At 37.7% G+C, this 15,191-nt stretch overlaps 1 long non-coding RNA gene across 1 annotated transcript; it reads left to right on the top strand.

Moving 5' to 3' along the window:
- Window positions 1-407: 407 nt before the first annotated feature.
- On the top strand, window positions 408-11,711 carry LOC105546463. Its single transcript, XR_001007100.1, has 3 exons — window positions 408-492; window positions 10,001-10,130; window positions 11,536-11,711. It is a non-coding gene; the product is annotated as an uncharacterized LOC105546463 (long non-coding RNA).
- The last annotated feature ends 3,480 nt before the right edge of the window (window positions 11,712-15,191 follow it).

Here is a 15,191-nt window from a genome sequence, read left to right as displayed (position 1 = left end):
TTTATGGTAGATGATTGAAAATGGAACTAGCATTATAATAAGGCATCTAAATAAGGCTATCTGTGTGTGTGCGTGTGTGTGTGTGTGTGTGTGTAGTGCATATCAGCTAGCCAGATGGCTGTCTAACCTAAAGACAGTGTAGATGTTACTTGTAAGATTTTTTTTGCTACTAATGGGTTATGCACATGAGGTTCGGTAATTATAAAAAATATTGATGCAAGCAGGAAATCTTGGCACGGCGGCAGTGTGTAGTTCTCAGAGCAGGAGTAACAGGACACACACATTTGTCTTCGGCTCGCTACTCATACAACTGTCGTTTCCAACTGTTGTGGAACCTTCTGGTTGCAAAATTCCATCCCTCACATAGTAACAAGAGAGTCAAAACAGTCCCTCCCTCCGGAGCTTTGATCACACAACAGTTTTGTAACCATGTTCTCTCAGAAAGTTCCATAGTCCACCCGTCTGGAACAAAATAAAGTGATTTCCAGAAAGGTAAATCAGACATTCTCTCACGGGAGTTTTCTGCTATTTTTATTATTCTAAAAGCGTAGTTTTCTATTGCCTCAGGTTTGATTTGGGGAAGTAGGATGGCTACCCTATGAATGTTCTTCAAAAAGATTTTTCTACTGTCTTAATAACTATTCCTTTTGGTATCTAGTCTGAGCAACTGATTATCTTGTATCCAGTTTCATACAGTGAAAACAAATTCACACAATTTAAAATGGAAAACTCTAATGATATTTCTTATTAAGAAAGCTCCTAATTTCTTATTAAGGGAAAAAAAGTCTTGTCCCAAATCAATTGTTATTCAAAAAAGTTTCCAAACATAAGTTGTTTTATGACAGTGACCCATGATTCATATTCCCCAAAGGCCAAACTGCCATTCTGCAATAAATTACAACAAAACATTTTGTGTCTGTGTTCACAATGCAAAGAAAGCCTGTGTTCACAATGCAAAGAAAGCCAGAATACTATTGGGCAGTATTTAAATGAGAAATTCTGGGATGCTGCAGAAATAATAGCAAGTGTCAAATAATATGGATTTCTTGCACTAAAATCTCCTTGAAGCAAGCTTGATTTTTCCTGGTAGCCTAAATCAATAGTAATATTGAGAAGTCATCATGCAATATTGACCAGTTGCATAGCAGATACGTCAAAGGAACGATTCTTCTAAGTTACACTGGAGGTCCTGAAAACAAAGAAATATTAATGTTTCTTACCACTGCAAAATTCCATCTCAGATACATTGCTAATTAGCAACCTAAGTTTAATATGCAAAAATACCAAATGACATTTGACAGTGTCCCCACCTGTAAAATGGGGCGATAATAACCTACTCCTTAGGAATACTTTGCAAAAGAGCAATGAGTGCTTATTAAGTAATCTGGAAGCATCTGTCGCTGTGAGTATCTAAATAGCTCCTTTGCTTTGTATCCTTCCACTATGTGTAATGTCTCCTTTATTTATTCTTCTATGTCTCTTCATTATATCTTCCTTTTGTTTTTCACTGATTAGTAACTGGATTTCTTTTTAAGCAAGCTTTTATTTACATACTTGTAACTACTTGCCATTCTACTGCTCTATTTTCTTTTTTCTTCTTTGCTTCTTAATTTGAAGTGAATGACTTATGTTAAGCCCAGGACAATATTTTTCTAGATGCTATGAAGATGGTGAATTAGATATCTACCCTCCTAAATTCACTTACAATTACTTCTATAAATATTGATAGTTAGAGTGGCTTTGATTTCACTGGATGAAAATTACTACACACTCTCTCTTTCCTCTAGTTTATATTGCCCTGACACCTGGCTTCTTGAATATAGATGATCTGACTGATTAAAATCAGAATTATCTCTTTACAACCACCCATTACCTACAATTCTGACATCATTCCCCAAAACATTTTTATAATCCCTCTGTTTTTGCCTTAACCAAGGCCTTCCTGCCTATTTTCTCAATTCTAACTCATTGCTTTATTTCATTTAGAAAATGTGAGATTTTATTATTATGACTCTAAAATGTAGAGGTCCAATGTGACATATTTTAAAACTTTTCCTCGCTCTTCTTTGAAAAAATTGCTGAAGGTGAAAAGCAAGTATATCTCGTATTACATTTCATAAAAACTACTCAACAGATTCTTCCAGTGTCGCCAATATTAACATCTAAGAGTGTCTGGGGAGAGAATGCAGTTGTCTACCATGACATCAACTTGGAAAAGATAGGGCTAGAGTCCAAACATTCCTAGCTTCTCTTAATCAGGCATACCACCCTAATTATCTCCTAAAAAGAATGCTGCCATCATGTAACTCCCGCACTGAAGAAACCGAGTCACTTCCCTCTGACTACAAGATACACATTCCCTAGCTGGTCTTTAAACCTCTATATGATGCAAGCAATCACCTGAAAACATTGTGCTTACTTGCTTCCCTAAATGAAGCCTTCACTCCAGCTAAACAGCTTCACTCACTGTTCCTGCAGTAAGTTTGGTGCTTCCTTTCTACATATTTCTGTTTCAGTCACCATCATTGCACAGAAGGCTTGCTTTCCTCCTCTTTGCTCATCCAAATGCTCTAAGCCATTCTCTCTAAGATCTAGGTGAATTGTACCGTTTCTAGGAGCACTTCATGAAGTGATCCACGAGGCTCAAATAAAATTGGCAGGCTGGGTGCGGTGGCTTGTACCTGTAATCCTGGCACTTTGGGAAGCCGAGGTGAGTGGATTACTTGAGCCCAGGAGTTGGAGACCAGCCTGGGCGACATGGTGAAACCTCATCTCTACAAAAAATACAAAAATTAGCCAGAGGTGTTTGTAGTGCCAGCTACCCAGGAGGCTGAGGTGAAAGCATCACCTGAGCCCAGGGAGGTCAAGGCTGCAGTGAGCTGTGATCACGCCACTGCACTCCAGCCTGGGTGACAGAGTGAGACCCTGTCTCGAAAAAATAAAAATAAAAAATAAAATAAAATTGACATACTCCCAGGTAATCAATTATGCCTGTCCCTTTAACTGCTATCGTTTCACTTTTTCTAGGTTTCCATTTTCTGGTCTAAATTGTTTAGAACACACAATTCTATCTTATACATACAGCCTTTCCTTCCCTTACGTCTCCTTTATTCATTAATTACTAATCAACTCTACATGTTATCCATGAACCGTCCTTCCAGGGAAATGAGATCCATAGTCTACTGATTATTGTATCTAGGGTTTTTAAATGTGTTTGTTTGTTTTGTTCCTGTTGAGAAATATTGATAAGTGGTACCTTCTACTGCTAACATTGACACCTCATTGGGTTTTACTTCCTACCTGCAAAGTGTCTGCGTTAGAACTGCTCACTAACGTCCACTCTAGGTTAAAGAATCTGTGGTTTGGTTGGTTCTACTTCAAAGATTGGTGAATATTTTCATCAAATACTTTGAGAATATAAAACATAATCACGAACTTCACCTTTTTAGATATTAGTTGCCTTTTCAGTTGTCTCTTGACCTCCAAACTTCTTAAAAGCTTAATCTCTAATAGCCCCCATTCTCTCTGCATCAACGTAATGCCCTTTCCTCTGGCACAGTAGTCATTCTTTCAAGCTTCCACTACATCAGAAATGTCATAAGTCAACCACATTGAACGTTTGTATAACTCTTCATTTTCCAAAATGCTTTCACATAACTTTGTGTATCATGGTGGATTTTAAGCTCCACTCCTGGCTATGTGTTATGTCTCTCTTGCACTTCTCTCTTCTTTTATCCTCACATCAATTTATCCTGCCTTAACATATTGACATATCCTTGACAATACCCTTTAGACAACAGGTGAAGTATTTGCAAAAAGTATTCCTGATTTTACTGAGGAAACTGATGCTCATAGAAGATGTCCTAGGACTTGTCCAGATCTCCACACCCATTACATGACAGAGACAGGATTTAACTCAATTTTTTCTGACTTCAAATTTACTACACTTCCATAAAATCATGGCTTGCTTCTGCAGTAAGTGGTCTGTTTCTTCCTTTCTAATTTAGTGGTTAATGGATACAACGATACAACTCAGGCCTTTCTTTTTTTTTTTTTTTTTTTTTTTTTTGAGATGAAATCTCGCTCTGTCATCCAGGCTGGAGTGTGCAGTGGTGAGATCTTGGCTCACTGCAAGCTCCGCCTCACGGGTTCAAGTCATTCTCCTGCCTCAGCCTCCCCAGCAACTGGGACTACAGGCGCACGCTGCCACGCCTGGCTAATTTTTGTATTTTTAGTAGAGACGGGGTTTCACCGTGTTAGCCAGGATGATCTCGATCTCCTGACCTTGTTATCCGTCCGCCTCAGCCTCCCAAAGTGCTGGGATTACAAGCGTGAGCCACCGCACCTGGCCGCCTTTATTTTTCATTTCTTTCTAACTGACCCGACACCTCACAAGCTTCCAACCTGTCCTAAACTCAGCTGTCCAAATTAGAACCATCACAATCTTCTCCTCAAATATTTTCCTATTTACTTACAGTCTAAATTCTAAATTTAACATGGAATTCAAAGCCCTTTGTTATCAATCTCTAACTATCTTTACAATCTTACCCATCCATTCATTGGGCAAATGTTTATTGAATATCTGTTATATACCAGGCAATGTTCTAGTATTGGGAATGGTGAATAAGGCATATTCTAGGCAATAAGATGCCTGCTCTCTTGGAGTTAACATTCTTATTCTTTGTTCTTCATTATAATTAATGAATTGCAACCATCCAGTCATGCTGAGACACTTCTTATCTTCATAGTTTTCTTAATGTTGGTCCCAGCTATCTGGTCTACAAATTTCCATATTCAACAAGCGGACTTCTGGATCTTGTTTCTCTTATACTGTTGTATGTATGTACTATCCTTTCTCTCTGCCCTAGTTCTTTTTTATTTATTGACATAAGCACACAAAACATATTTTAAATATATGTCATGTTCACTTGCAAGCAATGTAAGGAAGAAAATCATGGTATATTCCTTCCATATTTACCTTTCCCATGGAACTTTGCATGTGGTAATAATTCAATAAATGTTTATTCACACAACCCTATGAATGAATTAACAAGTAGAAAGGTATAATCATTATCAGATAAGTTATCTACCTTAGCCATATCACCTAAAATGGTTCACCCAAAGATTTTAGGAGTATATCTTTTCATCTCAATGTTTTCTTTTGTTTTTCATTTACATCAATGTATAATATTTCATCAGAGTTTAAAGAGTCAGATTGTTTTATGGCACATTATGAAAAAAATGCTGTTTCTTGCTATCTCTGCTGTCACTATTTCCCACTCCCTAGACAAAAATATTTTCAACTCTTTTACCAATTGTTTAATATTTACATTTGCATCTCTAAATAAAGTGTAATTTTTGACTTTTCAATTTTAGATTATCTATTGCCTTCTCACTCCGAAATGTGAGCTTTAGCTCTCTTTTTGTGCCACTCCCTCTGTTCCCAAGCACACACAGTTACATTGCTGTCCCCCAGTGCCCCATGTAAATTATTGCTTTGGTTGGGGCAACAGTCGGTGTTTACAGGTCCATTATCACCAAGACTAAGAATACTATTCACAGCTAAGCCGTACGATACGCTGTGAGTATTTTTCCCTTTTTGTGCTTCCATAAAGAGCATCATTGCTTAGTTTGTGTATCTGCTTGGCTTTCTCTGTACACCACACAATGACATTTCAGGCAACAACAGACAGCATATACGACAGTGGTCCCATCAGATTGTAAAGAAGCTGAACAATTCCTACCACCTAGTAATGTCTTGATGATCGCGTGTGTGTGCAGGCCAAGGCCAATGTGTGTGTTTATGTCTTAGTTTGTACCAAAAAAGTTTAAAAAGTAAAAAATAAAAATAGAAAAAAGTTTATAAAATACAAAGAAAGAAAATATTTTGTACAGCTGTACAATGTGTTTGGATTTTAAGCTAAGTGTTACTCCAAAAGAGTCAAAAAGTTAAAAAAAATTAAAAGGTTTATAAAGTTAAAAAGTTACAGTAAGCTCAGGTTAATTTATTACTGAGGAAAGAAAATTTTAAAAAATGAATTTAGTGTAGCCTAAATGTCCAGTGTTTGTAAAGGTCTGAAGTAGGGTACAGGGATGTCCTAAGCCTTCACGGTCACTCACCATCATTCACTGACTCACGCAGAGCAACTTCCAGTCCTGTGAGCTCCATTCATGGGAAGAGCTCTATCTAGGTGTATCATTTTTAAAACCTTTTATATTGGCCAGGCGCGGTGGCTCACGCTTGTAATCCCAGCACTTTGGGAGGCGGAGGTAAGTGGATCACGAGGTCAGGAGATGGAGACCGTCCTGGCTAACATGGTGAAACCCTGTCTCTACTAAAACTACAAAAAATTAGCTGGGCATTGTGGCTCACGCCTGTAATTCAAGTTACTTAGGAGGCTGAGGCAAAAGAATCACTTGAACCCGGGAGGCAGAGGTTGCAGTGAGCTGAGATTGCATCACTGCACCCCCGGCCTGGGCGACAGAGCAAGACTCCGTCTTAAAAAAAACAAATACAAACAACAACAACAACAACAAAAAATCCTTTTATACCATATTCTTACTGCACCTTGTGTTTGATTAGACAGGTTTAGATACACAAATACTTACCCTTGCGTTCCAGTTGCCTAGGGTATTCAGTACAGTGACATGCTGTCCAGATTTGTAGTCTAGGAGCCATAGGCTGTCACATACAGCCTAGGTGTGTAGTAGGCTCTACCAAGGACACTCCATGATGTTAGCAGAACAAAACGGCCTAATGACACATTTATCAAAATGTATTCCTGTCATTAAAAAACACATGACTGTACTTAGTAATTCAACCTAAGATCAGTAAATGTCATCTCAACACATTCAAACTAACCTAATACAGTATTAATTGGGTCCTATCCAATAGCTCTCCCCTAGAGCTTTCTGACCTGTATTCTCGAGTCACACCCTAGGCCTGACTCAGCGGTGTTTATGGGATCCCTTTCACCATCATCCCTGGGGTTGACTTCTCCCATTTCTCAAGTGGGTCACAATTTCCCAGATCCCATCCCTTCCTTCTTTCTGAGATTATTCCCTCATTTTAGGTGGTCCCATACTCTAGGGCTTCCTAACAAAGAGTCCACAGCAAACAAAACATTTTGAGGTCTTGGAAATTGGAGAATGTCTTTATTCTACCTTCATGCCTAATTTATAGATTGGCTGGATAGAGAATTCTAGAATAAAATGAATTTTTCCACATAATTTTGAAGGCATTAAATTCATTGTCTTCTAGCTTCCAATATTTCTACTATGAAATATCAAGTCACTATGAATCTTGATTCTTCTTATAAAATCTGTTCTTTCTAGAAGCTCACAATATATTCTCTTCATCTCAGAGTTTCAAAAATGTCCTAATGATGTGTCTTAATGTTGGCGGGCTTTTTTGTTTGTTTTTTGTTTTTTGAGACGGAGTCTCGCTCTGTCATCCAGGCTGGAGTACAGTGGTGTGATCTCGGCTCACTGCAAGCTCCGCCTCCCGGGTTCATGCCATTCTCCTGACTCAGCCTCCCAAGTAGCTGGGACTACAGGCACCCACCGCCAAGCCCAGCTAATTTTTTTTTTTTTTTTTTGTATTTTTCTGAAGAGATGGGGTTTCACCTCATTAGCTGGGATGGTCTCGATCTCCTGACCTCATGATCCGCCCACCTTGGCCTCCCAGGCATAAGCCACTGTGCCCGGCCTTAATGTTGGTTTTTAAATTATTTCTGGTGCTGGATCTGTGTGGTTTATTTTGATGTAAAAACTCATGTTCTTTCATTTGGGGGAAATGTTTTTGGATTGTTTCACTGATGATTTCCTATTCTCTATTTCTTGAGTTGTCTCTCTGTGGAACTCCTATCATATAGATGTTGGACCTGCTGGACATATCCTGTATTTTTTTCTTATCTTTTATCCCTTATTTTTTATTTTTGCTCTGCTTTTAGAAGATTTCCTCTAATTTATCTTCCAACTCTTCTATTGCTTTTTTTACTTTCACAATTCTATTTTAAATTATTTTAAAGTTCTTCTTCCTCAAAATATTCTTTTTCTAAAATAGCACCCTTTTCTTGTCTTTTACATGCAATATCTTATCTGAACGTATTAAGGATCATTTTCAAATGTTATCCTCCCCTCCAGGTTCTGTTTTCTCTCATTGCTTTTTTCCCTGACTGTTTGTTTCCGTGTCTCCCATATTAGAATCCCATCCTAGTAATCCTTGTGTGGCTACTCCTACTAGGCATGCGTGCACTAAAAGCCGATTAGAGGCCAGGTGTGGTAGCTCATGCCTGTAATCCCAGCATTATGGGAGGCCGAGGTGGGTGGATCACCTGGGGTCAGGAGTTTGAGACCAGCCTGACCAATGGTGAAACCCCATCTCTACTAAAACTACAAGAATTAGCCGGGCGTGGTGGCACACACCTGTAGTCCCAGCTACTCAAGAGGCTGAGACAGGAGAATTGCTTGAATCCGGGAGACGGAGGTTGCAGTGAGCCAAGATCGTGCCACTGCACTTCAGCCTGGGCAACAGAGCCGGCTCGGTCTCAAAAAAAAAAAAAAAAAGCCAACTGGAGGAGGAGTGTGTGACTAGTTATTGACCAGGGACTTCACTGTATAGTGGCCTACCTACTGGAGCCCTCATTGGCAATATTTTCAGATCTTTTCTATTGGGCTGGTCAAATTCCCCAGAGAAGACTTCTATTCGTCTGCCTAGGGAATATGTGTCTGTGTATGCTTGTGTATGCACTCACAAGAGTGTGTATACTTAGCAAACGGTGTTCCAACCTAGAAAAGGTTAAGAAATATGAAGAGTTTTTGCATTTAGTGTGTAAGCTCAACTGCCCACTTTTTAGTTTGAACCCTCTGTGTCTGTCTCCAGGAAATAAATCTCTTAGATCTTCTGCTAAGATGGGTAGCTGACCTGTTTCATGAAGTGGGGAGGAGATGAGAAGGGCCAGCTGCTTCTTCAGCAACCCTACTTGCAACAGAACTTCCAGAGATATCTGATGATGCTCATTCTTGGATTTGTACTTGAAATTAAAAACAAAACAAAACAAAAAATCAGTCTGCTTCTCAGCTCTCTCTGGAGTTGGCTGAGAATACAGCTTTCTCAGATCTCCTCCCAGCTTCCAAGTTTCTGTTGCTGTTGTCTCCATTCTTGTTTATTTTGTCTTTGTATGCTGTGTCTTTCAAAAAAAAAATTATTGTCATTTGAGCAGTAGCATTGAGCTAAATGCTAATGGTTAATCTGCCATCTTTAAATATCCTAGAGTATCTATTTACGGTGGAAAAAATACCTGGGTTATTGTATAATAATTAGTTATTTTTGAACATGAGCTTTCATAAAAACAGAACTTTAAGAAAAATGTAATTGTTCTTGTAATTTCTATTTTGTCTGGGAGAAAAATGATTGCTAGACGGTTACCATCAATGAGTAAAAAGGTAAGAAAAACAAGTAATGTTTAAATTTTTTTAAAAGCAGAAGAAAAACATTTTTCTTAATCTTAAATTTTTTTATTGTTAAAAAACATAACTTCATTCTTGTTTTATTTAGTCTGTATCCTGTTAAACTGGTCATTCTGAATCTATGGCCTTTCAGAGGGCTGGCATTGCTATTCTAATATATACCTGTGCCTCTGAGGTTCCTGTAGGTTAGTTTTTGCTGGGCAGAAAACTGCCATTACTAGCACTGAATTTCAATGACTTCCTGCAGGCAAACACCTGGAGGCAATTACCTGTACTTGTCTGCTAGCGGATGCAAATATGCTTTAGGATAGGAAAACTATGTCTGATTTTTAAAAAATGAATCCACTTCCTTTGTGTAATGTTTTACTTGTGTCGGAATAAAATGCTAGCTTATCCAGTCCTGGAATTTATCCATTAACCAATTACATGTTGGTCAATCCACTTTTTCAGCACAGAATTTCCAAACATTAGTGATTTTCTATTATCCTTACCCACCTTCTGATGTCAAAGCTCTTTTGCTGCCTTACAGGATATGGGTCAGTGACAATGTGGGAAGAAATAAGAAAAATCAATAACCTACATTTTAATGTGAAATGACAACATGTTCAACTTTGACTACAGACTTCCCAGGCATGGTTCAGGAGAGAATGCGAGAACATGTAAAATACATCATTCTTTTTATTATGTTGATGCATAAGTAATTGTGGTTTTTTCCATTAATGTACACATGGACTTAGTAATATTTTAATTTAATTTAGATTGATTTAATTAACAAATTTATTTATCTATTAGTTTCTTTTTTAAAAATGGAGTCTTGATCTGTCACCCAGGCTGGAGTGTAGTGGTGTGATCATAGCTCACTGCAGCCTTGAGTTCTCGGGCTTAAGCGATCCTCCTGCTTCAGCCTCCTGAGTAGCAGGACTACAAGCACGTGCCATTATATCTGGCTAATTTTTATTTTAATTTTTTTGTAGTGGCAGGACCTGGCTGTGTGGCCCAGGCTGGTTTCAAATCCTGGTCTCAAGTGATCCTCCTGCATAGGCTTCCCAAAGTGTCGGGATTATAGGAGTGAGCCACTGCACCTGGCCAGTATTTTATACACCTAGATACAATCTCTGGAGAAAATCTTGGGGATGACTGCTACTTTAGCTAAGCCATGAATGCTCTGCATTTAAATTTAAATGTAGAATTAGGGCCAAGCATGGTGATGCACGTCTGTAATCTCAGCTACTTGGGAGACTAAGGTGTGAGCATCCCTTGGGTTTAGGAGTTCGAGATAAGCCTGGGCAACCCAGTGAGACCACTGTCTCATATTAAAAAATGAAAAAAAAAAAAAGAGATAAATGTAGATTTAAATTGCACTCTTAGAAATATCAGACAATAAAATACTTTTAAAGATTTAAAATTATTTGTACTAAATAATAATGATTTATGGTTTTGTAGACTACTGCAGTTAGGGCAGACCAATCATTATGCATGCAAGAAGACCTGTTGTTCTTTAGTGCAAGTTCAAAGTTTCACATCTTTCTAATTTTATTCTTATTCAGACAAAACTATAGATGATTACCACACTTTAAAACTTCCTTATTTTCAGTATAACCAAACTATTAGATAAATTTTGATGGAAGTTTCATTTCTTTCCTTCATTCTTCTTTCTGTAATATCTCTCATTTTTACATTTAGTGAATCATTTTTTAAAAATTCTTATTTTTTTCTGCTATTTATAAGTACAGCTTCCTAGAGCCTTTAATTCTTGTTTTATAGATATATCTAACAATTTGGTTCCTCCTAGGATATCTTTCAAATTTCTACTGTACACATTACTAATGTATAAAATTTCTGTTTTATTATACAAGGCCTTCTAAGAGCTCCTGTCAAAAATACTGCTGTAAATAAATCCTGTTTTTCATAGTTTTAGTGTTACGGTTAGCTATTGCATTCCCAAAGACTTGATGTTTAATAAAGCAAGCGCTATGACCAACAATATTCTGTGAAAATGAAACTATGCTTGCAGCTTTCTTTAATGACTCAAAATACTATCATATTTTGTTCCAATCTCTACAGAATTTTAGAACCAGAAGGAACCTTAGAGATGATGAGAACTTAACACCTGGATTTCACAGGTGAGAAATGGAGACCTTGACTGGGGAACTTTCTCAGGTCACACAACTAGTTATCCACTTTCAGCTTGGTCTTCTTTCAATTTTCATTTGCCTCCTAAATAAAAGATCTGCTGGCTCAGACTCAGTGTTTGGCCCAGTGTTTCATGTTGAAATAGCCTCCATCTTCGGTCGGGCGTGGTCGCTTATGCCTGTAATCCCAGCACTTTGGGAGGCCAAGGCGGGCAGATCACCTGAGGTCAGGAGTTCAAGACCAGCCTGAACAATGTGGTGAAACCCCGTCTCTACTAAAAATACAAAAATTAGCCAGGCATGGTGGCGCACACCTGTAATCCCAGCTACTTGGGAGGCTGAGGCAGGAGAATCGCTTGAACCCAAGAGGCGGAGGTTACTATGAACTGAGATGGCATCATTGCACTCCAGCCTGGGCAACAAGAGCAAAACTTCATCCCCCACCCTGCCAAAAAAATAAAATAAATAAAAAAATAAATAAATGAAATAGCCTCCATCTCCTTCCACCCCTCAGCGGAGTCTTTTCTCATTCAAACTCTGCCTTTCCTTGACGATCAGATGATGCCCCTTGGTTGAAGCATTGCCTGATCCCATTCTCCTCTGAATTCCTGGGAAATTTTATTCACACATTCAGTGGTTAAGTGGTTAAATACAAATTTTAATCTTTTGCTATTTATAAGGCACCTAAAACATCATGATGTATTAAGTGCAAAAATATAAAAATGAGTAAATACACGCCAGGTGAAACTTAATTTAAGGAATGCTAGTTGGCAAGAAAAAAGGCAGGAAATACTGATAAATGCTACAATGTGGACATAATTCAAAAATATTGTGTTCAGTGAAAGAAGCCAAGCTTACATGTTGTATGAGCTCATTTATATGAAATGTCCAAAAGAAAAAGGCAGATAATAAGAGACAGAAACTGCATTACTCATTGTCTATGGCTGGTGATGGAATGGAGAGTGATGGTGTGAAGTTTCTTCTTAGGATGATGGAAATGTTTTAAAATTGGATTTTGTTGATGGTTGCACAACTCCTTAAATAGAGTAAAATTATTATTAAATTGTACACTTAACACAGGCGAATTTGATGATATGTAAATTATATCACAACAAAACAGTTTTTAAAAACATCAGTTTAAGGTGATAAACATAAAATGGGACCCAAATAGATGATTTTATACTGGTATAATAAAACTTTGGAAGTCATTAAGTGTTACATGCTAAGTAGCATTGCTTGAAATATATACATTTAAAAATTAGAAAAATTCACCTTCAAAGAAAATTATGGAATTCATACCTATAGCATGATTCCTTTTTTTTTTTAACCTCAATATTCATTTGTATGCATCTGTTAAAAGACAACATTAAGTTAACACTTCAGGAGGAAAGAACAGGAGGGGGCCGCTTGAGCAAAGATGTTAAAATTTTCTATCATCTCTTATTTAACTTTTACAATGAGCTTATTACTGGAGTAATTAAAATAAAATCCTCATCAACTCAGTCTTTAAGTTGAGCCAAGCAAAACATCAAGCAGACAGTAACAGAAGCATGAATGTGAAGGATCAAATAGTAAAATTAGTACTGATGGTTAATGGACATGAAGAAAAACTTTGTTCCTTAGAGAGACCTACTTTTCTGGCAGCTGCAGAATCACAGATTATTTACATCAGTTATGCAAATCAGGCCACCAGCTCTGATCTGTCAGAGAGAAATCCTGAGCCTGCGCTTTCCCTCCGGCTGGATACCAGATAAGGCATGGCCTCAAAGATGTCCATCCTGCGGGTGCAAAATAGAAATAAAATAAAACGACGGTTGTTTTTATAATTAGTTCCCAACGTTTTTGAGCAGGCGTTTTTGGAGAGCGCCTATGTTTCCAGAACATTCATTTGAGAACACGCATTGTGGAATGTGCCCCCTCCAAGGCCAGGTCACTCAGCGGGGGTTACAGCTGGGCAGGCGCCTTTAGGAGGTGGGTGAGACGGCTGACTAGTACCATCAGTTCTATCACACGAGTTACCAATATTTTACCACCCCTCCATCCCCCACAGGCTGTGAAGCAAAACGGAACAGCTGGGCACGCACAGGGAGGATGTCTGTACCGCTGTTGTTCTAGGTTTGTCAGCCCGGGCGGGAATCAAGGAATCCAGGGGCTAACTTGTCCTGCTCCAAGAAGCAAAAGAGCCCACGCCATTGCTGACTGTGGTGCTGTGAATTTTGTTATCTTCACTCCTTTCCAGAATGGACGTTTTCTTTGAGAGTGGCCTCAATAAATCATAGTGAAGCTAATTTGATGTTGGTTATGAGTTGTTGTTGTTAAGAATTATGCCACTCTTAAGGCTAGTGAGGAAGAACTAGAGATTAAATTTGGAAACTAGGACCCATCCAGAGAACCTATGACAGCCTATTTCAGAGGAAAATTTTTCAGAGAAAAATTGTAATACACTTCCCACAGCGGAAGTGGTATAGATAGTTTTTTAAGACCACAACGCTATAAATGCAATCAAAGATTTTAAATTGGAAAAAAACTCCAAAACTGTTCTTTCTCCCCCAAATCCAACTATTTGAAAACATCAAGACACCCTCCTAAATAAGACTTAAGTCAACAAAGGAATCAAATATGCCATTATGGATTTAAACATTATTAATATATTCAGATATTGGCGTAAGGAAAACATTCCTTATCAATATAACAAAAGCTATATTCTGAGAAAAAAAATCATTTTAAGATGTTGGTCAAAGGATATAAAGTTTCAATCAGGCAGGATGAATAAGCTTGGGAGGTCTAAGTTTACAAATGCCATGGCAGCCTCAGGAAGTTACCCTATATGGTCTAAAAAGGGAAGGCATGAATAATCTGCCGCTTGTTTAGCATATACTCAAGAAATAACCACAAAAATGGGCAACCAGCAGCCCTCAGGGCTGCCCTGCCTATGGAGTAGTCATTATTTTATTCTTTTACTTACTTAATAAACTTGCTTTCACTTAAAAAAATAAAAGTTTGGGAGGTCTAGTATTGTATAGTATGGTGACTATAGTTAATAAAAGTGTATTGTGTATTTAAATATTGCTAAGAGAGTAGATGTTTATTCTCACCACAAAAAAAGTATATGAGGTATGGATATATTCAATAGTTTGATTTAATCATTTCACAATGTACTTCATAACATTACTTACAATGTATATCAAAACATTACTTACATTGTACACCACAAACATAATATATACAATTTGTATTTGTCAAGTGTACCTTAACCAAAAAAGCATCTTAAATTTTTTTAAATCAAAAAACCAGAAAGATTAAAACTAAAAAATAAAAATAGAAAAAACCCTAGTGTTTAACTCAAGAAGCTGATATCGCAATAAAGTAAATCTAAGAAAGGGAAGAGGAAATAATTATTAGATGTAAAAGTGTAATAATAAATTAGAAGGATAGAAAAAGTGATAAATACAAAAGACCATTACTTAAACAGTCCAATAAAACTAATAAATATCTACCAAGGGCCGGGTACGGTGGCTCGTGCCTGTAATCCCAGCACTTTGGAAGGCCAAGGTGGGCAGATCATGAGGTCACGAGATTGAGACCATC

The sequence above is a fragment of the Mandrillus leucophaeus genome, unplaced genomic scaffold (assembly GCF_000951045.1).
Source record: "Mandrillus leucophaeus isolate KB7577 unplaced genomic scaffold, Mleu.le_1.0 Scaffold36, whole genome shotgun sequence".
In the NCBI taxonomy this organism is placed as follows: domain Eukaryota; kingdom Metazoa; phylum Chordata; class Mammalia; order Primates; family Cercopithecidae; genus Mandrillus; species Mandrillus leucophaeus.
The sequence above is the reverse complement of the archived record's forward strand: the minus strand, read 5'-3'. Positions and strand labels throughout refer to the sequence as shown.